This window comes from Gorilla gorilla, chromosome 10 (genome assembly GCF_029281585.2).
Source record: "Gorilla gorilla gorilla isolate KB3781 chromosome 10, NHGRI_mGorGor1-v2.1_pri, whole genome shotgun sequence".
Classification (NCBI taxonomy): Eukaryota; Metazoa; Chordata; class Mammalia; order Primates; family Hominidae; genus Gorilla; species Gorilla gorilla.
This window is the reverse complement of record NC_073234.2, coordinates 54997271-55010127: the sequence shown is the minus strand read 5'-3', so window position 1 is coordinate 55010127 and position 12857 is coordinate 54997271. Positions and strand designations below refer to the sequence as shown.

General features: G+C 44.6%; 1 protein-coding gene across 19 annotated transcripts in view; it reads right to left on the bottom strand.

Moving 5' to 3' along the window:
• Nucleotides 1-12482, bottom strand: part of SLC38A1 (solute carrier family 38 member 1) — an 87123-nt gene extending 74641 nt beyond the window's left edge. For 2 of the 19 annotated variants that reach the window (XM_055357378.2, XM_055357372.2), the window contains exon 1: nucleotides 10933-11551. The gene's annotated coding sequence lies outside the window, so the exon portion shown is untranslated. Of the gene's footprint in view, nucleotides 1-9630; nucleotides 10825-10932; nucleotides 11828-12061 lie in introns of those variants that run through there. The other 17 variants (XM_055357379.2, XM_055357382.2, XM_055357383.2 and 14 more) reach the window with 16 other exon arrangements.
• Between the last annotated feature and the right edge of the window lie 375 nt (nucleotides 12483-12857).

Below are 12857 nucleotides of genomic sequence, written 5' to 3'. Positions count from 1 at the left end.
GGCAGAAAAACGTTACCAGACCCCACCACTTACTCAAAGTTAGCTTTTGAGTTGGGGGTTTCCTCACTAGTTGCTTCTGCGGTGGCCAGAAAGATGTCACAGGACCCCACCACTTACCCAAAGCTAGCCTTTGGATCAGGGGTTTCCTCACAATCGTCGCTTCCACAGTCGCCAGAAAGATGTTACAAGACCCCAACACTTACTGCGGGTTTCTGCACTATAGCCCCTTCGTGGTTGCCAGAAAGATGTTACAGGAAAAGGGTCCCAATCCAGACCCCAGAAGAGGGGGTTCTTAGATCTCGCACAAGAAAGAATTCAGGGTGATTCCATAGAGTAAAGCGAAATGGCTACTCCATAGACAGTGCAGCTTCGAGGGCTGCTGGTTGCTGATTATGATTATTTCTTGATGATTTGCTAAACAAGGGGTGAATTATTCATGTTTCCCATTTTTAGACCATATAGGGTTCCTGACATTGTCATGGCATTTGTAAGCTGTCATGGTGCTGGTGGGAGTGTAGCAGTGAGGACGACCAGAGGTCACTCTCATCATCATCTTGGTTTTGGTGGGTTTTAGCCAGCTTCTTTACTGCAACCTGTTTTATCATTAAGGTCTTTACAACCTGTACTTTGTGCTAACCTCCTATCTCATTCTGTGACTTAGAATGCTTTAGCCATCTGGAAACGCAGCTCAGTGGCTCTCAGCCTCATTTTACTCAGCTCCTATTTAAGATGGAGTTGCTCTGGTTCACATGCCTCTGACAGAAGTAGTTCAGATTTTTGATTTTTTGGATTTTGGAATATTTTCATACATATTATGAGATATCCTGGGGACGAGACCCAAGTGCAAACTTGAAATTCATTTGTTTCATATACACCTTACAAATATACCCTAAAGGCAATTTTACATAATATTTTAAATAATTTTGTGCATAAGACAAAGTTTTCACTGCATTTTGACTGTGACCTATCACAGGAGGTTAGATATAAAATGTTCTACTTGGGCATCGTGTCAGTGCTCAGAGTTTTAAGTTTTGGAACACTGTGGGTTTTGGACTTTTTAAAATGTGTTTATTTATTTATTTATTGAGATGAAATCTCACTCTGTCACCCAGGCTAGAGTATAGTGATGAGATCTCTGCTCACTGCAACCTCCGCCTCCCAGATTCAAGAGAATCTCCTGCTTTGGCCTCCCGAGTACCTGGAATTACAGGCACATGCCACCATGCCCAGCTAATTTTTATATTTTCAGTGGAGATGGGGTTTCACTATGTTGGCCAGGCTGGTCTTGAACTCCTAACCTCAGATGATCCAAATAACTCAACCTCCCAAAGTGCTGGGATTACAGGCGTGAGCCACTGTGCCCAGCCAGGGTTTTGGATTTTTGGATTAGGGATGCTCAACCTGTAATATTGTATTATATATATGGGATTTTTGCTAAAAGAGTGGATTCTAGGTGCTCTTGCCACAAAAAAGAAGTGACCACGTGAGATGATGGATATATTAATTTTCTTGACTCTAGTAACCATTTTACCATGCATATGTATACCAAAACATCACGTTGCACACCTTAAATACATATAATTTTTAAAGCGGAGAAAGTGTTAAGCCTAAGGTCAACAATGGTTCTATAATTCCGGGCCAGCTAGTCCCATAACTGACTGTGTCTGTTTACCCACTTGGGGTTCTTGGATCCTCAGGGTTCATAGATGATAGTGATAAGGATCTAAGAACTAACATGGATCTATATTTCAAAAGGCCTCAAACAGGCTAAACAGGTTAACTAAATGGTGAGGTATCCATACTGTTAGCAAGACTTCATTAACTTGATGTGATAATCCTAAATTTGATTGGCAATTTTATATACCTTTGAGTAATAAAAATGGGAAATGAATTAATATATTAAAGTCAACACTCAAAACTCATTAAATAGTATACTTAATATCTGGACACTGCATTGCATATAATTTATACTTTAATTAAAATAAAAAATTAAAGCCGATCATCAAAATCTTTGAAAATCTGGGGCTCTTGGAAGGTGGGGAATAATAAAAATGGCCTTTGGTAGTGAAAAACCTGGGAAGCTAGTAAGTGGTCTCAGAAAAATAAGTGGTTTTACTCTCTTCTTGCCCAAGACTAATGGTTTAACCTGTGCTTAAGGTCCTGGCTCTTCTGCTAGGACCTTGTTTCTCTACTTCCTCTCTCTGCCTTCCCTTCTTGACATCCATCATCCTCAGAGCTCTTTATCTGGAACATAACTCTGTCTAGAACCTTGAACTATCACTACACCCCTCTCTTTACTGCTAGCAGTCTCTAAACTACTTGCTCCTGCCACCACTCCCCTGAAATCATGCCTGATTAGGAAATTCTGGCTCCACCACTTAGAAGCTGTGTAGCCCCAGGCAAGAAGGTTAACTTCTCTTTGCCTTAGTTTCCTCATCTGTAAAATGGACTTAAAGCAATACCCATCTGATACAGTCATAAAGATTCCATGACTTGGTCCATGTGCAGTGCTTAGAACAGCGTCTGGCCCGGGTTTTGTAAATTATTGTGACCATTGTTCCTGTTTTCTGACTTCTCCCAAATAACTCCACACTGCATCCTCCCAAGACCTTCTTGGTCTCCTCTGCCAGATCCCTCCTCCTCCCAACTTTCTGTGTAGAAGTAGCTCTTTGGGCCTCGACTCTTCTTGCTCCACATATTCCAAATTCTTTCCTTTTTAGGGCTTCAGGGCTGTAGTGTCAAGTTTCATTCTACAAAGGCATCTTTCAGATCTTTCTTCCCAGTCTTTTTCACTTTATAAAACTAGAATTCCTTTGCGTTATGAAATAGGATCTCCCTCATAAACACAACTTGATCATGATCATGCCACTTAACATGTCACATGTTTCTTCATCTGTAAAATGAGAGGGCATGAAAGAGAGGTTATCTCTCAGGTTCTTTCCTTCTCAGAAACATTTCCATAAATTCTTTTCAGACTCCTGCTGCCTTCTGGACTGCTCCATTAGGATGTTTATCATTACCTCGGATTCCACATGCCTAAAGCAGAACGCATCACCTGACCTCACATGCCAGCATTCTATTTCTGTTAAAGATATAATGCACCTTCTCCTTGTCACTCAGACTTGAAACTTGGGTATGGCTTTTATACAACCTCATATCTAATCAGTTGCCAAGTCCTGCCAACATTCCTTCACAAAATCCTTTTCCTTTCCCTTATTCCTTACAGTTTCACAGCCTAAACTTTGCCACAGTCACTCTCCGCCACGCTACCTCCTGCTTCTTGCCCTCTCCCACCTATAGAGGCAGATTCTTCCTGAAAAAACAGTCTTGCACATTCCTCTTTCTGCCTTGCCAATCATAACTGTTCCCTCTACAGGATGAGGTCTAATCTCTAGAACCTCGGACAGCTTTCTCTTTATTTATGCTCCCACTGCATTCCTTCTAACTTTCCATTCCTGCAATGGGTCTACTCTTATGCAGTTTTCTGCTTTGTTCACACCATCTCCCTGGTCCTGGACACACCCTCTCCACCTTCCCATGAAGCCTATGCTAACTTAAGTATGACCTTTCTTTCAAAGCCCAGCTTGCTTGCTTTTTTAAAAAATTCAAGCCAACTCTTCTGTGATGCCTTTCTCCAATGACCAACCCAGGCATTGCCAAATACCTCCTGGGGGCAGGGAGAGGGACATAATTGTCCCAGTTGAGAACCTGCTTGACTGTTTACCTGTGATGAATTCTTACAGCAGTTTTGTGTAGATTACTCACTGGCTTATAGCAAGGGCGCTCATATTTCAGTAATCTTTTTATTTACAATTTCAATTCCTTGGGGACAAGGACCATACATCTCAAAGGTCTAGTATATGGTGACAGTAAACACATGTTAACAATAAAAATGAGGACTAAATTTAAAAAGAAAGCTATGATCACCTGCCTGCAGACAATATATTCAGTGAGCATCACAAACACCATCTTCCCATGGAAAACAAAACAAAAATGAGAACATGAAGCAATGTGGATAGCCCTACCTCATAGTTTTCATTAAGTTTACCACCTAATCTCCTTTACATTTGATCTGGGCATGTGGGATTTATGTAAAAATGCATTTAATATTGTAAAGAACTATATAAATGGAAGGTATTTATCATTACTGTCCCAGCCACTATGCCTGGAATGTTTAAGAATTCTTGGCATGATTTCTAAAAGTCCAGAGAAGGAGTTGTATTAAAGAAGTGGTTCTCAACTGGGGACAATTATGTCCCTCTCCCTGCCCCCAGGAGGTATTTGGCAATGCCTGGAGACATTTTGGGTTGCAATAAGTGAGGGGGTGCTGCAGACATCTAGTTGAGAAAGACCAGGGATGCTGCTAAACATCATACAATGCACAGGACAGCCATACACAACAAAGAGTTGTCTGGCCCCAAATGTCAGTAGTGTGAAGGGCAAGAAGCCCTGTGTTACAGAAGCTCACAGGGGATGAGTATGGACCCCCTCTTTGTGGGGAATGGAGATGAACCGCTAACTTCCTTGGACAAATTGCCCATTGCATCCTATCTTAACAGGATCCCAAAACCTGCTCTTAATCGTTCCATAATTCCTCTCGTCTTCAAGTTCCCATATGATCTTTTAAATGTCTGTTATCAACATGACCAGCTTATGATGTTGGTAACTGACCTATCTATATCAGAAATTTTGAAACAATTCCAATTTATTTAAGACAGAAAAAACAAACTCTAAAGTTAATGAAGTCAACCTATAACTGGATATAGGAGGACAGAGTGTATATTACATTTAAAAAAAAAACTCCAAAAGAATTGAATCTTAATTAATTAGAACAGTGAGTGTATATGAGTAGTGTGAATACCAACAAAATTAAAAATATTTCTTGTCAATTGAAAATTAATGGATTTAAATAATTACTAAAAACTCATGCGGTTGAAAACAGCCTGGAATATTTCAGCCCTTGAGAAAAATCTCTTTATTTGCATATATGTTTTTTGTTCTAAAGATATTTCTGATCAAGGATTGCTATTGTACTAAAAAAGATGGATACAGTTTTGTGTGTTTGTTTTTAAGCCCTAGCTAAGTTATGACTCCAACAAAATACTCAAGGAAAAACAGAAATAATAAGAACTTTAAAGCATCACAAAGTGGTGCATATAAAGATGATCATTTATAAAAAGAAATCTTAAAAATAGACTTTTATTTGAAAAGAGAAAATGTAATAAAAGACGCTATATAATTCAATACCAGATGATGGTTACAGTCTCAGAACAATTCCTTTCTCCTCTCTGGGTCTCTGTCTCCTCACCTTAAAATAAGAAGATTGGATTAATGGCTGCTCTCTCAAAGACCTCTCCCAGTTCTCTGAATTAATGATTCTATACACTATTTCTTAATGAATCACTTCCAAAGATAAGAAGGTGGACTTGTAGACAAATCTCTTGAATAGTTGCCTTTGTAGGCCAATAGGCCTCAGTTCTAACAGGACATTGGAACAAACTGGGGAGCTTTAAAAAAATAAAAGTGATAAGGGGACATTACACACACAACAGTCTCTGACTTAATTGGTATAGGACAGGATCCAAGCATGGTTATTTTAAATGCTCTCCAGAGGAGAGCATTCTTATGTGCAGCCAATGTTAAGATCCCCAGATTTAGAATAAAAGTTAAAACAAAAGAAGCTAGTGCTCAGGTAGGTAAGATAAATAGGCAAAGCAGACTGGGCATAAGGAACTAGAGAACACATGTCCCATCTATTTCCCTCCAACTAGTGGCAGGAATGAGCCTGGTCTTTTTATTTTTATGTTTTTCAATAAATGCCAGAAATCAAAATTCTAAGTGAAATTCTGATATTTAAGAGTTGGCAACTATTTCAAATAATTTTAAAAGAAAGCGTAAGTCACATAAAATATGCCCACAAGCTTAATTTGGCTCTCTAGCCACCAGTTTGCAACCTAAACAAAACCGGTTCAATAAATTAAACACAGTGTTTTCTCTGTGCTCTGCCCTGTCTGTCTCCTACTCAGAGCCTCTTTCTTCTATACCTTGGTCCATAGCCTATCCCTTTCTTTTTCCTTTCCATTGTCGCTTTCTTTTCCAACCTTCGCCATTCCTAAGAGATGGAAACTGAGATCTACACATTAAATCTTCATGTGGCTCTGGCTGTATCACTGGACAGGCGTCTATGCCTGGGAAAATTCAGGTTATAAACTGTAACCTGAGGCTGTGGCTCCATGATGTCAACAAATGGTTGGTTTAGTAAAATCGGGGAAAAGTCAGTCAAGCTCATAATTTCACACTACTAAGACTAAGACTTTGTCAAGCAACATATGGAGGTCCTCATTTAATTTCTGATGTTTGTTTTGTTTTCCTTGCTTTAAATCTAAACCAATGCATATCAAAATCACCCCTGATATTTTCTAAGCTCCCATATTTGGGCTCCATCCCAGGCCAACTAAATCAGAATCTCTGGAGATGAAGTCTTGGCACTGACAGCTTTTAAAACACCCTAGATGAGTCTAATGTGAAGTCTGCTCTGAGACTCACTAATCTAAAACCATCACCTGACCCTGAAGATTAGCAGCATGCTTAATGCCAGATGACTATCATCTTGAATAGTTTTTTTAAACTTGTTCAAGGACTTTCTCAGCTCTGCTCTCATTGTATATTCACAACTCTGAGGTACGCAGCACTGATACTATTACTAGCATTGGACAGATGAGAAAATGAGGCATAAAAATGTGAAATGAGTTGCTCAAGGGTACCCAGCTAGTTATTGCCAAAGTCACATTGTAACCTCACTTGAAACAGAGTTACTTACTAATAGTAGAGGAATTCAGTGATTGGGAAGGTAACATGGTTAGGGGAACTCCTCTGTTATTAGTAAGGTTATCACTAGAAAACAAATGTGATCAATTTTCAGAAATAAGTACAACAATACTTTTAAATTTAAAATCTTATTTTAAATCTAGGGTCAGTGTCTCTTTTTAGGTTATTAAAGTTAATCTTTTAATTTTACTTAAAATTTTTTTATTTCAATAGATTTTGGGGTATCAGTGATTTTTGGTGGTTATATAAATGAATTGAAAGTGATGAAATCTGAGACTTTAGTGCACTTGTCATCTGAGTAGTATACATTGTACCCAATATGTAGCTTTTTATCTGGCATCCTCCCTTCCAACCTCTGGCTTCTGAGTCTCCACAGTCCATTATATTACTCTGTGTGCCTTTGCATACAAGATGTCTTTTTCGAAGTCTGTCACACATTCTTCAAAGTACTTCTGCGCACATACTTCTCCTACCTCCTCACCACCTTTCATAGATGTATATTCTCCCAGAGACTAAAAAGATCCAAGTAGTTTCCATTAAGATATATTTTCAGAAAAGTATTTTTAAAAGATTACATAGTCACAGAATTTCAGAGGTAAAGGGAACTTTACTGATCAACTTTCTCTCCCTCCTCTGGTAGCTATGTTTAATTCAATACATATGGAATGCTAACACTATACCAAATACTTCACATTCATTATCTTAATTAAATCTTTACCATCACTCAGTAAAGTGGGTACCACCAACACTACCACCAGCATCATCATTCCCATTTAGCAAAAGAAAAAAACTGAGGCTTAGAGATGCCAAACACCTTGCCCAAGATTCCTGGGTGAGTAAGCTGAGGCCTGATATTTATATTTGACTCAGAGCCTAAGCCCCTATTCACCACCTTCCATCACCTGGAGTAACAACAGTCCAAAATGTGAAGGATAAACAAATAATTATGAAAATGCCAGTGAAGTGATCAGTGAACACTTCTCCCAAGAGGTGGAAAAGTGGCATGAGGGATAGGCCATCACAAGTACACAGGATTTCAGTAGGCATTCTGGACTGGAATCCAATCCACACAGATATTGAAGCAGAAAAGTGATAGGGAGGGAATAGGGTGAACTGTGAGAAAGAAAATATCAAGAGAAAAAATTGGAAAGAGATGAGAAGGCAGATTGTGAAGGGTCCTAAGTGTATGGCTAAGGAATTTGGACTGTATTTGTGTGCAATGGAAACCCTCAGAGGTTTTTAAAAGCAAGGTCCTTTAACAAAATGTGAACTGAATTTTAGAAATATAAACCTCATGAAAGAATGGAGATGTAATTAGGGGAGCATAACTTGATATGGAGGAGACCAACAGGAAAGCTGTTCCACCTCAGTAACTGGCTGTTTCACTCTTAACCATATGTTGTGCTTGCATTTTTCTCCACCGCCCACTCCCACTGCCCCTAGGTTGTTCAAGGCACCGCTATATCTGTTTCATATGTCTCCAAGTCTAGGTAAGGTGACAGGGACCTGAACTTGGGCAGTGGAAATGGAGACAAGAGGACAAGTGTGAGGGGTATTTTCAAGGGCCTGGTCACTGCTCAAAGTGGGAAGGGCAGTAAGAGAAGGAGAAGCAGAGAAGAAAAAGACTCTCATTTTCAAACTTAGGAGAAGGGGAACAGATGAGATATAGAACGGAAGGGATGGCCAATAATATCACAAAGAGATGAACAAGATGGCCTGATCAAGGTCTCAAGGTCTCAATCCAACAAGTATTTATTAAGCAGGTACTATGTGCTGGACATTAGAGGAACAATGAGTAAAATCGGTTTTTGTCCACAAGCATCACCCAGAGTAAAGAAAAGAGTAGCAATAGTCAGATGTCAGAAACATGGTGCTCCTTTCATTAAACGGCCTTAATTCATGAAGCATCATAAAAAATATACATAAACAACATACATATAGGTTTAAAGATTCAAAACACCTTTAAAATCTATTCATCTATCTGTTCAATTATATTACAGTCAAAGAAGAGTGCAATAAGTACTTGCTGTTCCTTCTTCCTGTTCCTTCCGCTGGCCTTCTTCCCTCAATTATTGAAATAGCTGATCCCTTTTCATCATTCGGGTCTGAGGACAAATGTTATACCCTCACACCGCCCCTCCTGGTGAGTCACTCTATTTCAAGCATCCTCCCCCATCACATGATCCTGTTTTATTTCTTCATTGCACTAAGAATACCTGAAATGTATATGCCTACATTTATATAGTCTATTTCCCCCTGAGAACGGAAGCTTCATAGAAGGTGAAACAAATCTTGTTAGTTGCTGCCAGTCGCACAGTAAGCCCTCTGTAGAAAATGTTTATTGGCCACATTTTTTAAAAAAGCGAATAAACCTCAAGATTAAGACCTCAAACCAAACTATTCCAGTTTCCAATTGCTTACAGCGACATACTGAGAACTCGAGTGACTCTCAAGAGAAAGGCCATTTTGAGGCTGGGGTCGAACCAAAATCCAGGGGGTCCACACCAGGTCAGTACCCCGGAATTGGCTGTTTTGCAAGATTTCGGGAGTACCAAATTGGCATGAGATATTTGACAACGAGGCCAGCCATGCACCGAGCTCAGGTTTTATTTCCGTTGTCCTTCTGACGTCAGAAAAAGCACGAGTTGCTGCACAGTTTCTTTTATCAAGGTGACAAATTACACCCTCGCTGGGCCCTGCATTCTGCAAACCATAAATTTATTTTCCTCCTCCCCCTTATAGTGAAAAATGTAAAAACCCACTGCAGAGAGGTCAAAACCCCTTCCAAACGCAAATAAATACCGTTTTCTAGCAGAGGCGTCTTTTTTCACTTTTGCTACACACATCACCGCGGATTCGTCCGAGAAAGTACGTGATCCTGGCGGCAGTTAGGTTTCTAACAGAGAACGAGGGTTTGTACAAACCCCGGGTCCGCGCCGCAGAGCAAGACAAAGGACTCTGAATTGTAGCACCACCTTCCCCAGTCCAAGGCAGCCTGTGAAAGGCACTGGGAGCGGCGTGACGCGGGTACCGCGAAATTCCTTTTGCTGCCATATGCACTTGTGCCTTCTCTGACTACAGTTCAGCACAAACCTCAGGCGGGCGATTTGGCAGGCAAACGGTGCCCAGGCAGCCGGGTAACCTACTGGGTCCCAGTGGGTGCTGGGGAGCCCCACGCGCCGGGAGGTGGATAATTTAGGGGGCAAGGGGCTCGCACAAGGGCGAAGATGCGCTCTCCTCCTGGCACCGACCCACGCGTTTAAAGGCCTCTGTGGCAACGTTTAGGGACGCGAACTAGGTGCCGGGGGTTGGGGAGGAGGTGGGACTGGAAGCGAGAGCAGTCTCTGCCCAAGACCGCGCAAGAGGTGGCCTTTTGTTAGCTGGCTCCAGCACATCCCGGCTCTCGAAAAAACACTACCCCTGTCCCCTGCCACCCTCTGCATTTTAGAAGATCCTCTTCAGGGCAGGAAAGGACAGTGAGTCACTGCAAGCATCCTTTAGTAATTTCTCCCCGCGCCCTCCTACTTCCCCGCGTTACAGAGGGGCAGAGCACCAGGAAGGACGGCAAACATGCCCCGGTTTACTCGTGGTCCGCGGCCGCTACCCAGCCGGCCGCACGCAGCACCCCCCGGACATCACACGATCTCCTCTGGGCCTTGCGGACACAGGAAATTTTCCCCAAAGGCCGGGGATTGAAACACTCCTAGAACACGGTCGCGCCCTCGGGTCAGCTGCGCTCTCCCTCCAGACGTGCGTGGTTCCTGGCTCTCGTAAAAATGGAACCAGATCTGGTACCACACTCTGCCACAGCCACAGGAAAACACACCAAAGTCACAGGAAAACAAACCAAAAAGTAAGCCACAGCCCACGCAAAGGTGAACTCGGGGGCCCTGGCGCTTCCTCCCGCTAGCCGCGTGCGTTCGGGAAGCACAGGAGACCTGGACTTTTCCTCTCGTAAAAGCAACATCCGAAAGCATCGGGCACAGCCGAGCTCTCTCTGCTTTCACGCCCGCAGAGATGATTTCTACGTTACCTCCTCCTCCGACATCTAAATCTCCCCTTGCCGCTCGCCCAGCCCTCCCCGGGAACGGATAATCACCTTACCTCCGGAAATAAAGGGAAAGGTGGCAAAAGGCGATGTGGAGGCGTCCGCCCTTCCGGGGTTTTTACCCTCGGCAGTTTGATGTCCTTTGTGTCAAGGTCTGGCTGCGGAGGCCGGGAAAATGTGGCCCCCGTCAGTGAGGGCTGGGCAGGGAGCTTGGCGTGGCCTGGCGGATTTCCGAGGAAGGTGAAGGGCGGAGGCTCCTGGCGACCTTCAGGCGGAGTGGCGTGGCTGCCCCAGTCCGCGCTCGCCTGGCTCTCCTCCTTTCCGGGCCGATTGCATCAGAATCTCCCCTCACCACCAACCCCCACTCACACTCTGCTCGCCGGCCTCGCACTTACATCGACATGCACCGGCGCTGAGGGTCACGAATCGGAGTCATTCTCCTACTGGGGGACGCGTGGCCCTTCCGCAACCATGGCTTGTGATGGTTTAACGCGGACAGGCCATTCCTCCCCGTCCCGCGCGCCGTCTCCTCCCCTCCTGTGCGCCCGCTCTTTAACCAAAGCTGCGTGTCAGTGAGCCGTGCCGGTCACATGGTGTCACTGCTGGCGGCCGCGCCTTGCTGCCTCCCTCTTGCAGCTCTCTGACGATGCAGCGACCGCGGCTGGCGGAGATTGAGCAACGGGGAAAGGGTGAGGGAGGGGTTGCGGGGCGCGCGTGTGCCTGGCGCACTGAAGCTGGCACCGGGAGCAGAGGCTGCGCGCCGCCCTGGCACCTGCCCCTCTCCCTCCCGGGGCCCGGCGGCGTGTTCGGAACCCAGCTGCGGCTGCAGCTGGAGAATGAGAGCCCTTAGGGATGGGGGTGGGGCGGCTAAAAGGGCACCGGAGGAGGACAGGAGGGCTGTGCGTTCCGCTGGGGCCTGCATTTTGAGTACGCCAGAGCCCCGCCGGGGCTGAAGGAGCGAGGGAGTTGCATTGTGGGAAGGGCGCAGCATGAGGATGGCCGCGGGAGTGGCCGGTCCGAGCGCAGCCCGGAGAGCCGCGGGCAGCGCCTGGGACTACGGGCAGCGTTGGAGCGGAGGGCTGGCCCTGGGCACAGCCTGCAGATGGCCCGGGTTGGCGGGAAGGGGACGGAAGTGGCAGGGGCGGCGGGGAGCTCGGGCACCTTTAGAAACCCTTTGTCGCTAACCTGAAGCGGGAGGCACCTCCCCTCTTCCGGATCCAGCACCCGCAGACCTGGTCAGCCCTTCCTGAGATCTGGCCTGTGGAGCTCTGCTTTGGGGACTGGGTGTGACGTGAACCAGAAGGATTTGCTGAGCGCCGAGAAAGCACCGGCCTAGGCGCAAAGAGGCGGGGGCCAGCTCTTGGAGGGCCTGGAGACCCCACGTGGTCCCGACCGAAGGACCTGGTGCGTCCAGGTTAACGGAGCTGGGGCGCTCCAAGTCCGGGGGACGAGGGAGCGGCATGGAGGGGAGCAGGGGCCACTGGGCCTGGTTCCCTTTTTTCCCGCTTACTCTTTGTTTCAGACACAGCCCCCTTTCACTGGCTGGGCACTTGCTTGCAGAGGAGTTGTGTCTTAAAATGGCGACAGGAAATCCCACCTGCGCCTCAGCCAATTAGACTGTCATAGCGCGAATTTGCGGGGTGGAAAAGCGAGCTTTTTATTGATAGGGATGGTTCAGTCTCCTGTTCATGGTTCATCAAAACAGGAAAGGGAAGGTGAATCATAATTCAAAAATTAACTACCTGGAGCGTTTCAAGTAGACAGTAGTCATTGTATTTGGGTGATTTTTGCTTTTTCATCACCACTGGAAAAGCAAGATGATAACCAAATTTGAAACTCATCACGGACTAAACTTCTTATTCCCTTCCAATGGCAGTAAATGGCCTTTATTAGTTCAACAGTGGCTTCCTGAGAATCCTATTTAGAAGGCATGCTCTTGAGAAATACTGAAAAACAGAAAGTTGAGAGCAAACAAAAAGGG